Raw genomic sequence first — 23,634 nt, forward strand, 5'->3', positions numbered from 1 at the left:
CAATAAACTTTGAAGAATCCATAAACAGGAGTTCTCTGACTGGCCCTGGTATTTGTCATATCCTTCATTTCACTGTGGGAGCTGGACTCCAACACATACACACAGATACAACTACTTGTATAAAATCTGAATTCAGATGTTAATAAATGGCTCAAGTAACTAAAGCTGTATTAAAGTCAGAATGAGTATCTAATATCAGTAGGATGGTTCAAATTCTAATCAAGAGAATCACATTTCAATATATACTTGCATTACTCTTTTGTATGTCTTAACTAGTCAAATCCTTTCAGGGAGCATTAAGCCATAATCATATTCAACTAATGTCATTTCATTAATGATGGCTAGGCCACAATGAATCTTTGTCTACACTACTTCCAGAGAATCACACAGCAATATATACATACATGTCTTTTTGGAAAGCAAATGGCTTTGATAAAGTTTTGATAAAGGTATAACATTCATAAGAAGAGTATATAACAGATAGTAACTTGGTTGTACATTTAACAACAACAACAACAAAATCATGAGCTAGTTAAAATTATTTACATGGCAATAGTTAACCCTTGAGAGAGAGAAAGAGAGAGAGAGAGAGAGAGAGAGAGAGAGAGAGAGAGAGAGAGAGAGAGAGAGAGAACATATGGTTCAATATCGCTACTTTGACCCAAATTTGTCACCAAACAATCCTACTATCTAAGAATTGTGTCAGCAAAATGGACAGATAATATTTGAAAATCATTTCTATGTCAACTTTAGAAATAAAATGCCTCACAGGCTCAAAATTCATCTTTTGTCTCAAAAGATAAGGATAAATAACTCAAAAATAAAAAGTATCTATTTAGAGGAAGTAACTTGTCAATTAACTCTTTCCTATCTTTATTTTAGCCTTTCCATTTCTTCAAGATCTTATCATATTTGCATAATTATTATTCTCTGTCCTATTTTTAGTTTATCTTTTTGCATGAATCTTCTAAGTATTCAGTATTTTAGAATTGTATTCACAGAGTAGAATTGTGATGGTCTAGAAATTAAGAAATCTTAGAGACCTCTCAGTTTACAAATGAAGAAATTGAGGACTCAAGAAAATAACTAACTTGTATAAAATCAAAAAGCAAATTAATAACAACATAACCACAACTATAGGTTCAGGTTCCTCATTCTTGCTCTTTTCAATACAAAAATGAATCAAGAAGAACAGTTATTTGGTACACATTGAAGCTTTTTCTAAAAAGCAAAAAACAAAAAAAAAAAAAGCAAAACATTTTTATTGATATTTGTTTAAATTTTTACAAATTCTTATTGACAAGTGTCAGTGACATAAATTACAACAATCTCTAATTGATTTTGTACAATAAACACTGGCTTAGATGAGAAGAATAGTCATTTTCTTCTTTTGGACTATATTGCAACTAAAGAATCAAAGAGTTAGAGGGACTTCAGAAGTCATTTACCTAAACTTAAGCAGGATATCCCTAGTTAGTGTTAATTCACTTATATTCGAGAGGAATGGAAACTGTGCTCACTACCAAGATAAAGCCTCTCTATTTTGTTGCAATTATAGTTCTTAGGAAGGTTTTCATTGTTGTTGTTTTCAATGTTTCCATGAATAGTAAGCAGAAAGACTAAATTGGCTAATCCCTATTTAATAGTAGAATAGGTTAGTACCAGGAGTTTAAAAAAAAAAAAAAAAAAAAAAAAAACGATTCATCCTATTGCAAAGAAAGTCTGCATGCGTGTGTGAGAGAGACACATTCACAGATAGACAGAGAAGGGAGGCAGATGGAGAGAAAAAAAGTGAAGGAAGATGGAGAGAGAAAGGACAAAAGGAAGGAGAGAAGGAGTAGAGAGTGAGTGAAAGAGGGAGGGAGGGAGATTATCCTTTACAAGGAAAGTCAACTCTTGGATTTTTCCTTATGTTTTTCTTCATAAATTGCAAATGAGTTTTAGACCTATAGTTAGATATACAAACATTTCTATTGTTGCCCTGCTGAAGTCAGATTAAGTTGGATGTGAGGCCAAGTTAAAACAGTGCTAAAAGTTACCAAAGATACTAGAAAAAAAATTAACTATTTCTTTTTATAGTTGAACAGTATTATTCACTCAATTTTATTTAAATTATTGTAATGCTGTAGAAACTAAGGCAAGACAGAGATTAGTTTTTAATATTTTAATAGTGGAAAATTTGGGCTAGTTGGTCAAAAAGGATTCTTGTACAAAAGATGTTTGACACCTCTCCCCCCGCCCAGCCCGCTGCATGGAACTTTTGGCTCAAAACATTCAGCAGTGAACAACTAATTCCAGAGACTTTTATATGGCTCCAGCAACCAGAGAAACAAAGGCAATAGGGGGAAAATACTGGGTGAGTGGACAAGCCATAATTCCAGGAAAGAATCATTACTTAATCCTGACAGGATGGGGGTCAAAATAAGAAGGTCGAGGGCAGGAAGGCATACATATTTATAGAATTATCTTAATGCACAACACAAATCAAATAGAAAAAATGAGAAAAAATAAAACACAAGCAAACCAACAAAAAGAGTGAAAATGCTATGTTGTGAATCACACTCAGTTCCCACAGTCCTCTCTCTGGCTCTTTTCATCACAAGATCATTGGAACTGGTCTGAATCATCTTATTGTTGAAGAGAGACCCACGCATCAGAATTGATCATCAAGTAATCTTCTTGTTGCCGTGTACAATGACCTCCTGGTTCTGCTAATTTCACTTAGTATCAGTTCATGTAATTCTCTCCAGGATTCTCTGAAATCATCCTCTGATCATTTCTTATAGAAGAATAATATCCCATAATATTCATATAACTTATTTAGCCATTCTCCAACTGATGGGCATCCAGTCAGTTTTCAGTTTCTTGCCACTGCTAAAAGGGCTGCCACAAACATTTTTGCAGATGTGGGTCCCTTTTCCTTTTTTAAGCTCTTTTTGTGATATAAGCCCCAAAAAAGCACTGCTAGATCATAAACTATGAACAGTTTGATAATTCTTTGGGCATAATTCCAAGTTGCTATCCAGAATGGTTGGATGCATTCACAATTTCACCAACAATGTATTAGTGTCCCAGTTTTCCTATATCCCCTCCATTAATCAGTTTCTTTTCCTGTCATCTTAGCAGATCTGAGAGGTGTATAGTGGTATTTCAGAGTTGTCTTAAATTTTGCATCTCTCTGATCAATAGTGATTAGAGCATCTTTTATATGACTAAAAATGATCTCAATTTCTTCATCTGAAAATTGTCCATGTCCTTGGACCATTTATCAATTGGAGAATGGCTTGAATTCTTATAAATTTGAGTCAATTCTCTATATATTTTAGAAATGAGGCCTTTATTATAACTCTTCTTTGTAAAAATGTTTTCCAAGTTTATTGCTTCCCTTCTAATCTTGTCTGCACTTGTTTTGTTTGTACAAAAACTTTTTAACGTAACATAATCTAAATTTTCTATTTTGTTATCAATAATGATCTCCAGTTCTTCCTTGGTTATATATTCCTTCCTTCTCCATAGAAGTGAGAGGTAAACCACCCTTTGTTCTTCTAATTTGTTTATAATATCACTCTATTTCTAGATCATGAACCCATTTCAATCTTATTGGTTGAATTACAGATCATTTTTAGGAAAACTCCATTTATTCCTATAAAATCTGGTGTTTTTAATAGGAATGGGTGTTGGATTTTGTGAAATGCTTTTTCTGCATCTGTTGAGATAATAATATGGTTTTTGTTAGTTCTGTTATTGATATAGTCATTACGCTACTAGTTTTCTTAATATTGAGCCGACCCTGCATTCCTGATATAACTCCTACTTGGTCAAGGTGTATTTCCTGGGGATGACTTTCTGTAATCTCTTTGCTAATATTTTATTCAAGATTTTTGCTTCATTATTCATTGGGAAAATTGTCTATAATTTTCCCTCTCTGTTTTACCCTACCTGCTTTAGATATCAGTACCATGTCTGTGTCATAAAAGGAATTTGGTAGAAGTCCTTCATTCCCTATATTTTCAAATAGTTTGCATAGTACTGGAGTTCATTCTTCTTTAAGTGTTTGGTAAAATTAACATGTAAATCCACTTGGCCCTGAACATTTTTCTTAGGGAGTTGATTAATAGCTTGTTCTATTTCTTTTTCCTCAATGGGACTATTTACATCCTTCACTTTTAATGAGGACTAATGATATCATGAGATAGTATCTTGAGTTCAGTGTGAATTGTATTTAAATGAAAGAGAGTTGAACAAAGTTTTCAACTCTCACTCTCTCTTTAGGAGTCATCAAAATCCAATGGCAAAACAAAAATCAAGAAAACTTACTATATCCCAGGTTGCAGTGAATGCCATTGACATCTTCAGTGTCCGACCAATCTACAATACTCTCTATAACATCTGCTTCATTTGCCTTCATAGCCATTGGAACAGATTGTAGTCATCTGCCCATTCTACCAAAGGAAGTCATCACATGATTGGGGTAGACATCCCCCTAACTCACTGATAGATATGAGACCAATCATTTGTCCACAAACTGATATAACCAGCCTGCCAAGACCAATTTTACCAGTGTGCCTGCTGCACGTGCTACCGCTTCTTGGAGCCACAGATGAGAGTTTGGTGACAGATGGACACCAAAGGTAGATAAGCAGCCCTCTTACCAGGGAGCAGGTCTTCCCTGAATATCCCATATAGAGTACTTCATCTATTTTCATGATTTATATATCACCACAGAAAGATTAACATGTTCACCAAACAACCTCTTACTATATTATAATAAGCATTGCTACAGGCCAATTCAAAAGCAATTCATCTTTGCTACTTAGAAATGAAGAGGAATATAAACATGTATTATTTTATTGCAAATTATTTTACACCACTCACTACTTTATCTATTGCTTTAGAAAAAAACAGAGGTCTGCATAGCCAATAGAGAAACTTGCTAAGGAGCCATCTGTGAAGAGATAAAGATTCAGAGTTCAATCACACATCCTTTACATCTCTACCTGTCCCATATATACTATAGATAGATGAAAGATAGACAGAAAAATGATAGATTGATAATACTGAAATGAACATTAAGAGCAGTTTTCAAAGGAGATCCTGGGGAAAGAAATCAAATGAAGGAGAGCTCCTTTTGGAGAACTTTACTTGTTGATTGCAGATTTGAAAAGTTGAATTCACATGCTTTCTATTCAACAAAAAAGCATCTATTTTTAAATCATCTATTATTTTATGAAAGTATTTTACTAGTCTTCATTTATGTGTCTTTATGAAATACACACACACACATACACACACACACACACACACACACACACACACACCTCTATATCTATATACACACTTTTTTTTTAATTTGCTGAGGCAATTGGGGTTAAGTTACTTGCCCAGGATCACACAGCTAGGAAGTGTTAAGTGTCTGAGACCAGATTTGAACTCTCTGAGTCAAAATCCAACAGCATCAGCCACATTCTACTCTCTCATCTCATATCCAAATCTCCTTCAAAGCATAATCATCCAGATTCATCAGACTCTAGAGCTCTGGTTAAGAGATAACATTACTAGCTTTATTATAATATCTAGGGTTATATTTTTATTACAAAAATAATAATCAACTAGGTGATGCAATAGAGTACTGGATTTAAATCCAGGAAGACTCAACTATCCAAATTCAAATCCAGAATGAGACACTTACTAGCCATGTGACCCTAGGAAATTCCATGTGCCTCAGTTGCTCATCTATAAAATGAACTAAAGAAGGAAATGGCAAAGCATTCAAGTATCTTTGCCAAGAAAATTCCAAATGTGATCACAAAAAAGTTGGAGATGACTGAAATGACTCAACAACAATTAATAATTCTCATAATCTCACTTTTTAAAAAAATATAATAATAGTTAAAGACAGTGGTTTCCAAACTTTTTCCAAATATATGTTCCATATTTAACATTTATTGGACTACCTACCATCTAAGGGAAGGTGTGAGGGAAGGGGATAATTTGGAACAGAAAGCTTTGCAAGGGTCAATGTTGAAAAATTATCCATGCTTATGTTTTGTAAATAAAAAGCTTTTATTAAAAAAATTTATATGCTCCATCAATAAAAAATGAGTACCTATTCCCTAAAAAGATAGATAAAATAGATGACAGTTATGTTCATTATAAGAGTATTATGTACATTTAAAAAACATCCACAAAATAGACATTTTGAAGCATCATATATAATCTCAAATTAAAATGTTTTATTTTTTTATGAACAATACAAAAATATTTTTGCCACCAAGTACAATGAAATTAAATATTAATTATTTAATTTGAGTGATAGTTAAATATTTTTAGATTGTCATTTTAAAATATACAACAATAAAACAAAAGGTCCTTACAGTTAAAAACAACTTGAATAGGAGTTATTCTGAGTATAAGAATTAATGGTATATAAAAAATAAAATTTACTGTCTCTGATTCCAACTCAACAAAAAGTTTTCAACATAAATTCATTCTTATTTCTTTACATTACTCTGCTTAACGGATGATATCCTACCTTTCATTCCCTATTCATGTTACCATGATTAATTGACTTTGTTATGAATATGAGTATGAGAAAAGTAAACATTCCAATACTACTTTACTATAGAATATAGAGAGGAGTCATGAATACTTATTTTGGAAAGCTTAACTGGAGCCAAGTTTTAAAGGTTTTTAAATGCAAAAAAAAAAAAATAAAATAAAATCCATTTGATCTATTAGAATCATTAGTAATTAGTGTCTGTGAATAACTGGGAGTGGATAAAGAACATCATACCTCTATTTAAAAAAAAAAATCAGTGGTACCTGTAGTGAAGAGAGTTAGAAGTGGGGAGATGTTTGAAGATGGGAAAGACACGAATTAGGAGATTATCACAATAGCCTAGAATAGAGGCTAGAAAGACCTTCCTGAATTAGTATAGTGACTTTATAAGTAGAAAAATGAACCTCCTATCACAAATGGGGAGATAGAATACAAAAGATCTGGCAACTGTTTATATATGTGGGGAGAGTGAAAGTAAAAATGGTAGGAGAAGGCTGAATATCTGAGCAAGTAAAAGGTTAACATGTGCTCAGCAGAAATAAGGAAATTCAGAAGAGGTTTAGATATGGAGGGGGGGAATAGTATAATGAAATTTGTTATGTTAATTATAAATCATCCCTGTTCATACAACTCACGATTCTATCCTAAAATTTTAAAAAATTAGGAAATTCTAGCTCTTATTGACTGAATGCCACCCCCAAAGCATAATGCTTAACATTTTAAAGGATGACTTTCTTGACCAAACACAATACCCAAGATATATGTAGTAGATCTGGGTGAATTTGTGTTGGGGGAAAAATTTTCCCAAATGTACCCATGAACCAAGATTGAAGTAGTTTCCTTATACTGATATTAGATTAAAGCTGCCCTGAGGGTCTAACATTGACCTTAAAAGGACAGGAGAGGAATTTGTATAGTTAAAAAAGCAGTGGGCTAAATTGGGTAACACTGGATTATTATGGGTAAAAGTTAGGTCACTCTATAGTTTTAGGCCTGGGGCCCTCTAAGAATGTTTGAGTCACAAATAGAAATAAAGAAGCCAGAGAAAGAAGCTACTTTTAGAGAAAGATAATGAGTTTAGCTTTAAAAAATCCTCATTAACTGACATCCAACAAGTCAATCAATGCATTTTCTTCTCCTTATAAATATACCCTAAAGCTCTTTTTTATGATCTTTAATAATAGATTTCTTGTATTTATATATAATGTGCTTAAAATCTATAAAGACATGTATGTTCAGTTTGAGTGCATGATGCAATATAAAGCTAGTCAAAAAATCATACAAGTTTTAGGCACAATGCAATGTTATACTATGGGAAAAGCTGAAAATAAATATTCTCTTTAGTAAAAAAAAAAACAAATAACTGCTTGTCTATTTTTTCTCAGTAAAAATTTAGTTATGTATTATTTTAAATTGACTGTACTATTCTTTGGGGGGATTCCTTTCAAATATAACAAAATGGGTCATTAGAAATTAGGAAAACAATTCTGTATATATACATACATACATACATACATACATATATATATATATATATATATATATATATATATATATATATATATATATATATATAATCTATTGGCATATTGTTTCATAATCCAAAAATTTTAAGCAAATAAGAAAAAAAGTATGAATAAACTGAAGGACTCAGTAAAGACCACCTAATTTTATGATCTAATTTTGGTTCTTAGAGGGGGAAAATATTGGGATTTCTTTTGCGTAGCTAAATAAAATAAAGCAAAAAATACTGTAAATCTTTTTTTTTCTGTAGTAGTAGACAAACCTTTAAAATATGTGAAAGAAGATCAATACAACCATTTAGTTTTTTGGTGTTATAATTTAAATATAGAAAACTTATCAGTTTTAAACCATGAAAGAAAAAAAAAATCTTCTCATATCCTTTTAGCTTTAGATGAATAAAGGCTTTTACTTGACAGTTCCTTACGTAAATTTGTATCAAAAAGAGAAGTTGGCAGAAGCTTCTAAATTCATAACAATTGTCTATTAGTCTTGTTTTTAATAATTTTTCTTTGGCATGTAATCCTCTTTAATTAGATTCCACTCTCTGTTGTTTCAAGACTCCATAAACTGGTGTCTTATATACCAGCTGGTAAAGCAGGAGTGACTGTCTAAATGATATTCACAATGAGTATTTGGAAGGTTTACAATTATACCCTTGCTAATAAATTGTGCTATTTTCCCCAACAATTTTAAGTGCTAATCTTCAGAAGGCATTTTAAAATTAGCTAAAATTCTGTCAAGAGATTTACAAAAATTGTTAGCATGAAGATAATTATGTCACAGTCCTTGGACTCCATCTCTGATTGTGTGCATAAATCAGGAAATGTCAGCTGTGTTTTCCCTTAATAATTATCCTTGCAGCAATATATTACAGTTTAAACTCCTATTATAATTTTGTTTCTGGTTTATAAAACACCAGACAGTTATTTCAAAAGTTTTCTCCTGATTAAATAATTCAGATTTCCCAGAATAATAAGTGATTATCAGTACTAAAATTTTAAATATCAGTAATAAGTAGATCAATATGGAAAGCATACACTCAGCATTCATTAGCACGCCATCCTTAGAAGCCAAACACTTGAGTGTGATAATGAGTTTTTTAAAAGAGGTTGATTATATGTCACTTTCTTAAGAGCTCAGATACTATACAACAGACATACAGGAGAGGGAGTTTTTGAGCATTAATCTAAGTGATTTAATTTTTTTTTTTTAGTCTGATACATTAATGGCATATGAAGTACAGAAGACTGCACAGACAGGTAACTCTTTTTGGCTATGATTACCCAATTTGTATAAAAGATTTTACATATAATCAGTGGAAAACCACTTTTTTGGCTTTCCCAAAGTTTTGAATAATGAAATTTGGCCTTCATTCAAGAAAACACAAAAGTAGAAAATGGATGTTTCTTTTTCTTTCTTTTTTTCATCCCCAAATCCTAAATTATCAGCTCACTCTCTTTCCATGGTTGGATAGATTAGACCTCCTCAAATAAAAAGGCATTAAATTCTATCTTAAACACTTTTCCTATGCCCCCCAAAGCAATTAACAATGCTAATATTTACCCAGCTTTCTTTTGATACATTTTTGGGGGAGTTGTCTGTTTCTCTTGCCATTATAAATATCACATAAGTGGAACAGATTAAAACCCTAACCTCAAAATGGGAATGAGAATATTTTATTAGCCCGGTTACTGGGCATTCTGAATAGCTCCATATGACTTGATCCAAACCACCAAACAATTATTGAGTGATTACTACATGCCAGGTACCACACAATGTACTGGGCATGACAAAATAAAATAAAAATACTTCCTCCCCTCAAAGCTTTTACATTATGCATAAGTGAAGAGAATATACAACATGAAAAACTGGTGCTTTATAACTGTGCTTGGTGTTTAGTATTTATTCAAGAAATATATTAATGAGAAATTTCTAACATTTACCCTTAGTAATTTGTTGAATATAATCGTTGAAATAACTCTTATCATTAGTGCAACAGAAGAACAGCCATAATTAAATTAAACTATGACACTGTCAGTTAGAACATTACAGAAAGTTTGTTCCATCAATTCCCCAGTCTAATTCTCCATTTGACCTTCTAAGGATAAACTATGCAGTAGCCATTATTATAGGTATTTTACAATCCCTGTAGACAACATTTCTAACAGATTTTTCTTTGGTTTTGTTAATAGATACTGATGTAGTAGATTTGTGGAGTTTGAGCAGCCTAATGCTTCCTATAATCAATACTTGAATATATGCTACACAAGGATTCCTTACTAAATGTCAATACTAATACTCCTTTCATTTACCTCCTGCTTGACTAAATTACAATTCCCTTAAGCTTACTGGGGAATTGTGTTTTGTCAGCAATGTACACTGCATAGCTCATGGAATTATATCAAGTCCCCAAATGGAAGAACTATCTGGAAATTATAATTCAAGATTAAGATTTACATCCACTATAAAAATCAAGCTCCCTCCTTTTGTCATGTTACTAGAAATACAGAATGAGATCATCTAGATTAAATGGTTTCAAAACATAATTTTAAAATAAATTTTACAGCCATATTTTTGATTTGTATATTGCCAGAATATTTTAAAGAAAAAAACTAAAGAACAAAAATTACTGTAAGTCGAACCATGTATTATAACACAACAATGTACTTCTATCATATGCAAAGACATAGGTTAAGTATTTCTTTTATTTTCCATTCCTTGGAACCATATTTGTTCATTGTTATTTTGCAACATTCTATTTTGATTGTTTTGTGTTTTTTCTCTCCATTTACTTTATTATAATAATCATGCAAGTTGTTTTCGTGACTACTTTATTCCTTATTAGATCATGAAAAATTTATATGTTTCTCTTTATTTTATTTATAATTTCTTATAGCATAGTCATATTTCATTAAAATTCATGCACCCCACGTTTATTCTACTTAGTTTCTAATTCTCTTCTACAATAAAAAAATGCTTAAACTTTCATTTATAAATATTTTTACTTCTACAGGAGCTTTCTTCTTAGCAATGACTTCCTTGGAGTATGAGCTTAATAAAGGAATCTCTGGATCAAAGTATATGAGGATACTAGTCACTTTATATGCATAATTACAAATTACTTTTGAAATTTGTACTGATTCATAGCTCCACCAAGAATGGACAAATTTTCCCCACACCATCTTAACAATGACTATGGCCATATTTGCCATCTTTGTCAATTTACAAGATAAGAGGTAAAAACGTGTTATTTTCATTTACATTTCTCCTATCATTAATGATTTGGAAAACTTTCATATAGATATTATGTTTGGAAATCTTTCCTTAAAAACTATTTGTTCATATTTTTTCAACATAAATATATAGATATATGTATATATAAAAGCTTTCTAAACTTTAAATGTGACATGAAATACCAACTAATATTATATTATTCATTTACTTCTTTTGAAAAGATTCAAAAAAAAGTGAAGATATAACAGTCTAAAAAACAATCAACAAAAAGCTCCCTCTAAAACTTTCCCATTGACATTTCCACTTTGCTAGTTGATCCCGTGATAGTACTTCAGCTCCCTAGACATGTAGCTTCAAGAGAGAGTTAATAGTTTACCTCATTCCAATTCCCTACTTCATGGCTCCTTACTTCACAATGGCAAAAATATATGCCTCTCTTTAGTATTGTTCCTATGCATCAAAATATGTATGCAGCATTTAAGGGAGAAATTGAACTATGGTTCCTGCTTAACCAAAGCATAACCTCAATGTTCTTCATGAGGAGTTATGTGTTCTTGTCTAACCTATATCAATTTACCTTCCATCTCAGGTATAGGAGAGAGGAAAAGAAAAAAAAAGAGAGAGTGTCTATTCAATGGATCAATCAACAAACATTTCTTAAGCACTTACTATGTAGAGTATGTAGAGTTATTGGGATACAAAACAAAACAAAGAGAAATGAACCTTCAAGTAGCTTATACTATATATGGGAAAGTAACCTGCATAATATATATCATATAAGCATATACCTCTTATAGATACTAGCATGAGTACTTATAAATATATAAAACACAATTAGGTACAATAAAAATATACTCTATCTTTTCTTTTAAGACTAATGTAAATTTGGGAAAAATGTATTAATTTTAAACAAAACAGCTAAGAAAAATGGGCTTATAAGAAGTAAAGATAATATGTTGAATGAATGAATAATATATGGACATATAGGGTAAAGAATTCTCAATTCAAAATCTGAAGATCTGGATTTGAATCTCTATTCTGCTACTTACAACTAATATTTCTTCTCTCTGTTTCAGTTTCTTCATATTTAAAATATTAACAAATTTAAAATATTTAAAATTTAGAATATTTAAATTTTAGTAGTTAGCAGTAATGGTGATAGTAGTAGCAGTAGCAGCAACAGCAACAGAATAATAGTAGTGGTGGTGGAATTAATGGTGATAGTGGTGGGAGGAGAGGAAGTGGAGGAAGAGAAGTGATAATGAAAGTGGCCTTAAGAGGAGGAGGAGAAGGAGAAGTAGAAGGAGGAAAAGGAGGGATAGAGATGATGATAGGAGTAGGAATAGCAGTAATAGTAGTGATGGTAGTAATAAGAGGAAGAAGGAGTGGGCTATTACTTTTGACTATCACAATAATGCCCTGAGAGAGATAAACAAACAACAGTCTCTGAGGCAGGATTTGGATTCAGGTACTCCTGTTTCCAAGTCACTTGTAAAATGAGCAAATTGGATCTAATCAACTCTAATCTTCCTTTAAGCTCAAAACCCATGATCTTCTGGTCTTCTAGGTGAGAGTCAACATTGCATTGGAAGACTACATTTGGCTTGGAGACCTTGGACTGTAGTATAATTGAACATTCAGAGTTCAAGAGGAAAAAATAAAAATTGTTTTTCTTTATGATGAACAGTTAAATAAAGGAAGATGTCTAGAAAAGAAAATAATTTGTTTTTATTCTACTAAGGACAGGATGAGAGGAAAAGAACTGGAGCCTTCAAATATCATAGGACTGATGACTTTCAGAATTCTGTGGCCACTGAGAATTGAGCAAATATGCACAACTTTAAATTGCAGCAAGAAAAAAAGGAAGAATTCTAAGAGATTTCAATTTATTACTAAAATGTCATACCACTTTCTTTGAAGATCAAGACAACAGATAATAATTTATTAAATGCATTTAAGTTGTTCCTAATAAATTAATCCAAATATTTTATTACAAACAAAATATCATATGCAACTATTATCCACAGATTATAATCTCCCAGATTTCATGTCTTGAGCACTAAAAACAGTCAACTAGCAATAAAAGGGCACATAATTGCCTATGACTGACTGGTCTTGAAATTCCTATGTGATAATCATTGAAAACAAAAAAGGGTAAACAATAAAGGTATTCAGTGGAAAGAAGTAACAAAACAATAGAAATCAAAGTTTTTGTTTTCAAACTGCTGGAGGGGACTAAGGAAATTAATTTGAATCATACTGGATAGAGAGATATTTGTTTATTTGAGGGTAAAATATGATAATACAATAAAATGCAGTAATGCCTAGAATATATAAATAGATTTAAGGTTTGTAAAATATTGTACATAAATTACCTCAGTTGATCCTCACAGTAAATATGCCTGGGAGGTGGGTGCTGTTATTGTGCCCATTAAAAAGATGAGGAAAGAGAAGCTGGGAGCGGTTTACTTACTTCTACAGGGTCAAAAGACCCTCACTAAGAGTCTGATGCAAGATTCAGTCATTTCTTCCTATTGCCAAATCCAGTATCATTATCCACTCTACCACTTTGAACCAAGGACTTTTTGTGTTTATAGCTATTTTTATATGAGATTTTTAACCATCTCTTACAAATGTTTAGTACTTGAACTCAAAAAGACTTGAATCCCAATTATGCCTCAGACATTTATTAACTGCTTGACTATAGAGACTCCTTAATTCCATTTTAGCTTCAGGAATCTCACCTGTGAAACAAGGATGGTGATAACACCTAATAGGATTGACATAAAGAATCAAATAAGATCTCATATGTAACATTTCACAAAAAGACAAATAACACCTAAGATTTCAAACTAATTACTTCTTCATATTTACTCTTCACTTTCAGCCCAACTCCTCTTTTGGCTGTGTACTTCTTTTCAATAGTTTGAAAGAGAATCAACTACGGAAGTTCAAGAACCTACTAGCAGTAAAACTTAGTCACTTAAAACTTCTTAGTCACTTAAATTTGTACCAGATGATCCCTAGAGACCCTCCCAGCCCTAGTTTCAATTCTAGGCTATGATTTAAAATTTAGACCTACATATGAGAACTAGGCTTCATTATTACTATGTTATACCTAACATAAAATCAAACATATACCTCTTCACTGTCATTCAGGTGAGCTGTAACTTTAATTATCCTAAAATTTTTACTATATTTTATACTTTTAAAAGTCTATTTCATTAGAATTCTTTCTTTATATTGGATATTAACCATCAGATACTGATTCTAAATACAATGTACAATCCTAGACAAATAAATGGGAAAAAATATTCAAAAAATACCATAATTGAACTAAAACCTCATAAAAGAAGAGAAAAATACCCATGTAAGAATTATTTTTTAAAGAAATCTGAGAAAAACTAAAGTTATCTATAGAGGTACTTTTGTTTTTAAGGCTGATTGTGTAAATTGACTATAAAAATAATCAGAGGGATGTTATTTTTATATTTCATTGTTTATAATTATGCCTTCACCATCTGTTGTTCCTTATAAATGTTAAAGTTATTAATCATTAAATCAATATAAAAATTGATTTTATATACAAATAACATTTTTTAAAATGTCCCCATGATGATTTAGTAATTAAAAGGCAAAAATATATTTCCTCTTTCTATAAACTTTTTTAGGCAAAATAGACAAAATTTATGTTTAAAAAGTAGGAGAGAATATCATGTATCACTTTTATAAATTAAGTATACCAAAATTCCTTACCAATAATATCATCTCTCTCTGTATGTATATGTGCACTGTGTGTATGTATATAGTGAATGGATGGATATATGTGTGTATATTTATGGATTATATACATATATGTCCACACACAACATATATATGTATATATACATGTATATATACACATATATAAATTTAACTTTCCATTGAAAATAAAGAATACTTCTAATAGTGCAATAGTTTGGTACACTGATTTTTTTGGTCCATTTTAGAAATCTTTCTTCCTTGATCCTCCAACTTAGATGTGCTTACTTTTTCCTTAAAACTACCATCACATTTTATCCCTCACTTACATGTTCACATTATTAGTAGTGCTATGAAAAGTTGTGTCTATGTTTTATTTTCCCCTCTAAAACTGTAAATGATCTCTTCAGACCATTAAATATTATGCTTATTTTCAAGAAAATGAAAGGGGGAGGAAATATATTACTCTATTGATTGGAGTTTGAAATTGATCCTGTGGAAAAGCCTGTAGTATATTTTTAAAGTGAATATTTGAAAATTATCAGAAAATTTTAAAATGATCATTTTGAGCTAGCAAAATAAATAAGAAGAATCATGAAAGATTGCTCTCACTTCCTTTTTGCTAAGGAGATTAGACAACCACTATCCCAAGGGAATGATAAGGCCAGTAGATACTTTGGATCTTCACATTGATTACATTAGGCAGTTTCTCATTATATATCTCTAGAAAAGATACAGACTGAATGATAATATAGTCTGTTGTATCAAGAAGTGATTGTTTGATCTTAACTGAAAAATGATCAAGAAATGAGAAAATATCAACACAGATCATATGATTTAAGTCATGAAGAGATATTATAGATAATCTATTTCAACACTTTCATTTTTAAAGATGAAGAAAACTCAGGCAGAGTCTTAATCATTTATCTAAGGTCACATATATAAGCCTCTTGAGAACTGCTATGGGGTCATGTTTTTGGTATTGGGTTTTTTTGGTCTGGTGAAATATGTGAGTGGTCAATATTTTTATCAATGACCTGAGTATATATATATTATATATATATATATATATATATATATATATATAAACACACATACACATACACTTGATTATCAAATTTACATCATGTCAAATTTCATGGGAGAATAACTTACATAGATGGTGGAATCAAAATCTTTTAAATCTAATAGCTTTAGGAAATTAAATGAATAATATGAGTCATCAATATACCGTGGCAGCCCAAAAAGCCAGCAACATGAGGTTCTATTAATCCAATACTAGTGTATTTAACAAATGAATTTACAGGTCTGTTGTACCTTGCCCTGATCATATCAAGTCTGGAGTATTATATATAATTCTGGAGGGCTTACTGTGAAAGGATATTGATAAGCTGAAACATATCTAGGGGTGAGTATACAAGGTGATGAGGAAGTTGAAAATTATTCCTTGAAAATATTTGATATAGTCAAATGTATTTAGCTTAACTAGAGAAGATAAAAAATTTCCTAGAGATAGATGTTTCTGCAAATGTTTCAAGGGTAATGTTAAAGAGGGATTAGATTTGTTTTTCTTGGTCCTAGAAGGCAATATTAGGAACACTTCTATAACTTATGTGGAAACAGATTTCAGGCAAACATATGGGGGGATTTTAATAAGTTGTCATATATAGAAAACTTTCATTAATCCCTTGGAACTACCACTGCAGTAGTCCAAACATAAAGTGATAAGGGCCTCTTCCATGAAAAATGTTACAAAGGCAAAAACATTTGGTCCTGACAACAGCCTGAATGTGTGTGCTGGGTACAGAGGAAGAGGCCAGTGAGAGCCTGGGAAGGAGGATGGTATTCAGTAATAGGGACTTTTGGAATGGGGTAGGATATTGGGGAAAAAGATGATGAATTCACATCTAAGTTCACTAAAACCTTTTGATCTTTTTTTTCCCCCAGAAGAACTTGTGCCTGCATTTATATTTATAAAGTAGATATTTTGAACCTAATGAAAACATTAACAAATTTCTCTATTAAATGTCATCTTGTTAGATTTAGCCCAAAAATATAAGAGCCTAGTATCATTAATAATGTTGATTCTTTCATTCAACATTTTAAGTATCTCTCTTGGGTTTATGTCATTTATAAATATAAGCATATTTGTCTACATTACATGCAATATCTTTCAATAGTAATGACCTAACTTTAATTTTCCATTTTACTACTAGCTTTGATATTTTGTTTTTCCATACTTGTAAAATCCTTTTCATTTTCTTCTATTTTTGGTCTTTCTTTTGCTATTCTCTTAAGATTTACATGTTTGCTTTAAAAATAATGTTAGCTTCCCTTTCACTTGCTTTCTGATCTTTATTTTATTTCTGCCTCTTCTGATTTCTGTGTGCATGCCTAACTATTACCCAAATGATTCCAAGCAGGACTCTCAAAACGAATAATAAATAAATTAAAAGAATAATACTAACTGTGGTAGTATGTTGTTGCCTAGCAACACAATTCACCTCTCTAGCTCTTCCATGGAGAGAGAGAGTACATATTCCTTTTAGTCTCACTGGTACACAGGTATGCAAAATTCTTCTACTATTTGCCTATTCATTGATAAATACTAACAAAGATGAAGAAGGCTAAGGAATGCTCACTTTCTAATCCTGCAGAACAGTTACTTATAATATTGGTTATTCTACAGGGCATAATTTAATCATTTCACCATGTAATAACTCTTTCAAAAATATGTATTATAATAGGAAAGGTTAGATTTTCATAATTCAAGAAGATCCAGAGGAACCAGAGGTAGTTCAGAAAGGTTTTAATTGGTCATATTTTCAAATGCTACTGATACTACTGGGAAAACAAATTTTAAAACAGTGATGAAAATAGCTTCAACCTAAAGTTTTAGAAAAACAATGATAATCCATTTCTAATTTAACCAAAAAATGAACAACAAAATCTAATTTTTTAAAGACATAAAATGCTTGTAAATGAAATGTCAATGGAAAGGAATTATTAGACATATACTTTTAAGTAAGCATAACCATACACACACACACACACACACACACACACACACACACACACACACACACATATATATATATATAATATACATATATATACATAACATAGAACTATTTAGAAAATACCATATTAGGTATTAGAGAGATACAAACTTTAGATCAAGCAGTGTTCTTGAACTTCAGGACACTGCAGTCTAAGAGAGGGATAAATGGATGTAATATTTCTTTAGATAAGTCTCTAGAAAATAACCAAAGTATTACTTGAGAATTTAGGAGAAAAGTTATTATCCATCAAGAGACTGGGAGAGGCTTTGTGAACATACCTATGCTTATTATGTTAATGAGTGTAGAAGATCTCCCTTGGCAAATTAAGAAAAGAGTACTGGCTATGTTAACATTCAGTAGATTAACTGATTCTAATGCATAAAAACTTTTATTTTCCACAATAAATAGCTCAATATTAATATTTTAGAAATCTCTTTGGGTAAATATATGTGTGTGTATATATGTATGGATGCTTGTGTATGTATACACAAAAACACAAATATATTTTACTTTAATCATGTTTTATGAATGTGTATATGCACACACACACACACACAGAGTCAAATATGTATGTGTGTCTCTATAGCTCCACAAAAATTCTCATATATAACACAATCCAAAGAAATCCAAAGGCCTATACATGTTTCAGGGTTTAAAATATTCCCAAACCATCTAAAGGATCAAACAGACTAAGGGCGTATTTTTTTTTCATTTTGCTAATTTTATATTCTATCAACCAATGAGAATTTATTAGGTCCCAATCTAACCCTACCTATGGGTAGGTAGGAGAGGTTGAAGTTGTTGTGATAATTTTATTTATTTGGTACATTCTGCTTCTGATCTCTCTCAGAATTTCTTGCCAATTTTACTTGATGAATATAGATTTGCTAAACCATTAGCCCAGTGTCTTGTACAAAATATGCCTTATGTTGTTGTTGTTAAATATTGTTGCTGAGGCAAGTAGTTAGTATGGTGGATAGAGGACAGTACTTGGGGTCAGGAAAACATGAGTTCAAATCCTGCCTTGGATACTTACTAGTTGTGGAACCCTGGGCAACCTCTCTTAGTCTCCTTATCTATAAAATGGGAATAAATGTGATGAGCTAGATGATCTCCACAAGGTTATTCACAAAATATCATATGAAGAATGATATATTTAAAAAGTGTCTCACATGGAATTCTCATAATACTTTTGAAAATTACCACTTACCAGTGAATAATATCCCCAAGCAAATTAAAATTTATACTAAAAAATGTATCAGTGAAAATATTTTAAAGGTCTAGTTAGTAGTGAAATGCTAACAACATATGAGGACACAAGTGCTACTAAATGTTGAAAAGGGATTGTTATGTAAGATCACAGAAGCAAAAATATATTAAAAGTAGCACATTTCTATTTTCTATAATAGAAAGCTAATATCTTGGTTAGTTTTAACAACTCAATTTCCAAAAAGGCAAAAAAAAATTCTGAATTCATGTTCTTGTCTTCTGGAAAGATATAATTATTTCATCACATTTGCCTATTTTGTGAAAATATTTTGCAAAAGGAAAGTGCCTTATTTTGGATCGTTTGCCATCTAGGGGAAGGGATGGCGGCAAAGAGGGAGAAAAAAAAATTTGGAGCTCAAAATTTTGCAATGGTGAATTTGAAGACTGTCTATGCTTGTGTTTTGAAAATAAAAAAAACTTTAAAACTAAGAAATTGGGGGAGCAGCTAGGTGGTATAGTGGATAGAGTACCAGCCCTAAAGTCAGGAGGACCTGAGTTCAAATTTGGACTCAGACACTCACTCCTAGCTGTGTGAGCCTGACCAAGTTACTTAACCCCAATTGCCTCAGGGGAAAAAAAAAAAAAGAAGAAGAAGAAAGAAATCTTTCCAAAATGCAAATTTCAAGTCTCTTGCTTCTTGATGAGGCTTTTATGAAATTTTTTATCACTATAACATTTAAATATCATAATAGTGATAAAAAATTTCTAATTTAAAAGAGGGCAAAAATTAGAAACAAAATAATAAAGTGTAAACTAATTGGTAGCATGTTTGAAGAAACAGCATATCCCTTGCACTGGGTAGAGTTGATTTCACTTCATCAGTAAGGGCAAAAAAGAAATGACTTTAAATGGACCATTTTGTGATTTCACCTAAAAGGCTCGTCATAAACATTTTCCAAAAGATCACAATGAAAGAGACTGCAGTCTGTGAGTCAACATCTGTTGCAGAGGATGAGAAAGTAAAAACATTTTAAGAAGAATCTTGACAAGCTTCTCCAAAGTAAGTTAAAATATACATTGACACTAATTTCAGTACAAGGATTGGCATATGAGCAATTAAAAATATGTTGGAAGATAAAATTTAGAATTAAGAATTAAAAGAGGCTAAAGGCACAAAGACAATATGGAAGGAAACTTCATGTTTATACCATTAGTTATTTGAAAAATGGAGCAGCTAGTTTATCCAGTGGATAGTGTATTGGACCTATAATCAGAAAGATCAACATTCAAATCTAGCTTTTAGACAAATCTAGCTATGTGACCACAGACAAGTCATTCAACCTTGTTTGCCTCAATTTTCTCACCTGAAAAATGGGAATGATGAGAACACCTATTTCCCTAAGTAGTTGTGAGGATAAAATGAGATCATATATGTAAAATGCTTTGCATATTTCAAGTATTACATAAATTCTGACTTTTTTTTACTTGTTCTTTTCTCAAAAAATAAGAAAAACTAAAATGTCTAAGAATTATGAAATTTCTCCACGAATTATGGTTTCTAAGAATAAGGGTTTCTAAAAATTAGTGAGGAAGAATGGCTAAAAAAGTTTATCTTTTTTTATTTTTATTTTTTATTGCTGAGGCAATTGGGGGTTAAGTGACTTGCCCAGGCTCACACCTTCAGGAAGTGTTAAGTATCTGAGGCCACATTTGAACTCAGGTCTGGTGCTCTATCCACTATACCAACTAGCTGCCCAGAGAAAATCTATCTTAAAACTGGGAAAACCTAAGTTTATGTTCTCCCTCTGATACATCCTGAGTATTTTATTCTGGGCAAGGCAATTAACTCCTCAGTAACCCAAGGCCCTTTCTAAAACTGTACTTTTGACAAAAGATGCTGATTTAAATTGATAAAGTGGAATTCTTTCTATTGTACATGTTTAACCTATATTGGATTAATTGCTGTCTAGAGGAGGGGGTGGAAGAAAGGGAGAAAAAATTGGAACACAAGGTTTTGCAAAGGTGAATATTGAAAACTATCTTTGCTTATATTTTGACAATAAAAAGCTACTTTTTTTAAAGGAAAAAAAAAAGGCGGGGAAAATTCTTTCTATTCCAGTTGCCAATACCAATAGAATCCTAGGTCCCATTCCTATCACTATATAGATAAAAACAAATCTAGAAGAACATGATTATATAAAAAGTGTATTTCCTACGCCAGCCCATTCCTCCAAAATGTTTACTTCCTCCTTTAATTTTCCTGAAGTATTCTGAATATCTTTTTTGTCCCTATTATGTTCTACTCTGTATCATACTAATCTGCAAACATGTCACATTGGATTGTAAACACCTTGGAGCAAAGTAACATGACATTTCTCATCACAGCATAACCAGCATCTCCAATTCAGAGAGAGTCCCAACTGTGGCTCAATTTGGCCATGGTTCCTAAGATACTTGTCACATGATTTCCCCAAACAGAAAATAAAAACAAAAGATGGGGATTAATCAGGTTTTTTTTTTTTAAATGTCATAAATAGCATTATACCAGTTAGCAAATGAGAATGAGGTTTGAAATTATTGATTCTTGTGAATCTATATGTTTTAGAAAAATTACTTTGTACTTTTTGACAAAATAATATCACGTTAATATCTTCTTATATAAAGAGAAAATATTCTGCATATAAGTGCAAGTAAAATCAAAGACTCCCCCCATAAAACTTCACTAAAGTGATGTTTTTTATTTCTTGACTTTTTGCTAGAAAATCATCATCAGCTCAAAACAAAAGGGTTTCTTACCAGAAAATGCTGAATTTCAAGAATTAATGATTTCAAAATAGCTCCTCCCTTCCCATTTGGAATAATGATGTTCATAATATTTAGTATTTAAAAAATCAATCTCCCCACTTTTTTATTTTGAGAACTATGTAACTGGTACCTGTGGTGACACTGGCCAAATCAAATTGTTGTCAGGACACTAATAAATAGATGGTACCATGTAGGTAATAAGGGGAAATAAGATGACCTGTAGGAATGGCAGGGGATGGAGAGAGAAGAGTAAGACAATTATCTAGAATAATTCTCAACTGTTATTATATAATTTCATGAGTTCTTAGAGAGTTGTATAAGAATCTATAGAATACATTTGGATTTTATAGCTTTTAAAATGTAGAGAAAATATAGTACACTTGACTGGCCTTGAAGCTAGGAAAACTTGAGTTCCCATCCTATCTCTGACATAGGCTGACTGCTTGTGGGACCTTAAAATGTCATTTAACTTCTCAGTCCTCCTAACAACTCTAACTTACAAGAAAAGTTCTAGACTATGTTGGTAAAGAATTTTCTCATTTGAAAATTCTCCATACCAATGAAATCACAATGCGAATTCTGAGCCAGTTCTCATTCTTAAATGTAGGTATCAAGTCTTTTAGACTATGCAACAAGAAAATCTTCAATGATACATATCCAGCAGAAATATTTCCACAAAAAATTAATCCAAACTCACCATGCAATGGTTAGAGAGTACCTGTGGTGGGGGAAAAAAACCCCACCACATTTCATGTGGTTCAGCAAGTAGGTTTACTCAATGTTTTCAATTCATTTGTATTATTACTCTCCATTTGAGTACACAAAAGAAGAAAAAATGCTCCCCTCCCAACAGTGTCAATAAGTAACATTATGCATTATGATTCTCAAAGCTCATAATAACAATCTCCATAAATATATGGAGCAGGTTTAAATTGTAAAGTAATCCATGTTCTGCTCCCAACTGTTCTCTGCTTCTTTTTTCCCCTACAGAAATATATAACGTTGCCTTACCCCATACAAACCTTTCAAGTTTTTCATTTAAGAAAAATCAGGTATATTATACAAACACAGCAAGGCCAAGATTACTGTACAATTAAAGAACTGATACAAAATGTGCCTCATGGGTGACATTTTTGCTCATTTAATTTTTCATAATGTTTGAGAACATTAATTATATTGCACACAGATACCTATGTAGTTTCATTAGATTTCACATTCACCATTTGGTAATAATAGAGTAGACACTTAAAGTGTGGTTTTTACTAGTCACAATGAAGGCTGATCAGAAGCTGCTGCATTAGGGAACATTAAATTAAAAAGTAATCTGTTACCCTTTTCATATTTACCTCTGTCAAGATGGAAGAGTTTTATATTTTTAAGTTCATATTAAAAATAGTATTTTGCAGGTCATATATTGGCCCCAATTTAGTCTTACTGCATTTAATTTAGTCTCCATGAGTTCTGAAAGACAGCAGTTAGGGACATTTCAAAAAATATAGA

The 23,634-nt window shown here is 31.5% G+C and overlaps 1 protein-coding gene and 1 long non-coding RNA gene across 2 annotated transcripts in view; one reads left to right on the forward strand and one right to left on the reverse strand.

Annotated features, from left to right (window-relative positions):
• The window catches only part of DPYD (dihydropyrimidine dehydrogenase), a 956,758-nt gene that overhangs the window by 839,126 nt on the left and 93,998 nt on the right, over window positions 1–23,634 (reverse strand). The window lies entirely within an intron of this gene.
• Window positions 17,556–23,634, forward strand: part of LOC141539677 (uncharacterized) — a 45,831-nt gene continuing 39,752 nt past the window's right edge. Inside the window, exons 1-2 of the long non-coding RNA XR_012481363.1 lie at window positions 17,556–17,623; window positions 20,267–20,389. This is a non-coding gene — a long non-coding RNA (uncharacterized LOC141539677). The remainder of the gene's footprint in view (window positions 17,624–20,266; window positions 20,390–23,634) is intronic.

Source organism: Sminthopsis crassicaudata, chromosome 4, assembly GCF_048593235.1.
Source record: "Sminthopsis crassicaudata isolate SCR6 chromosome 4, ASM4859323v1, whole genome shotgun sequence".
Taxonomy (NCBI): domain Eukaryota; kingdom Metazoa; phylum Chordata; class Mammalia; order Dasyuromorphia; family Dasyuridae; genus Sminthopsis; species Sminthopsis crassicaudata.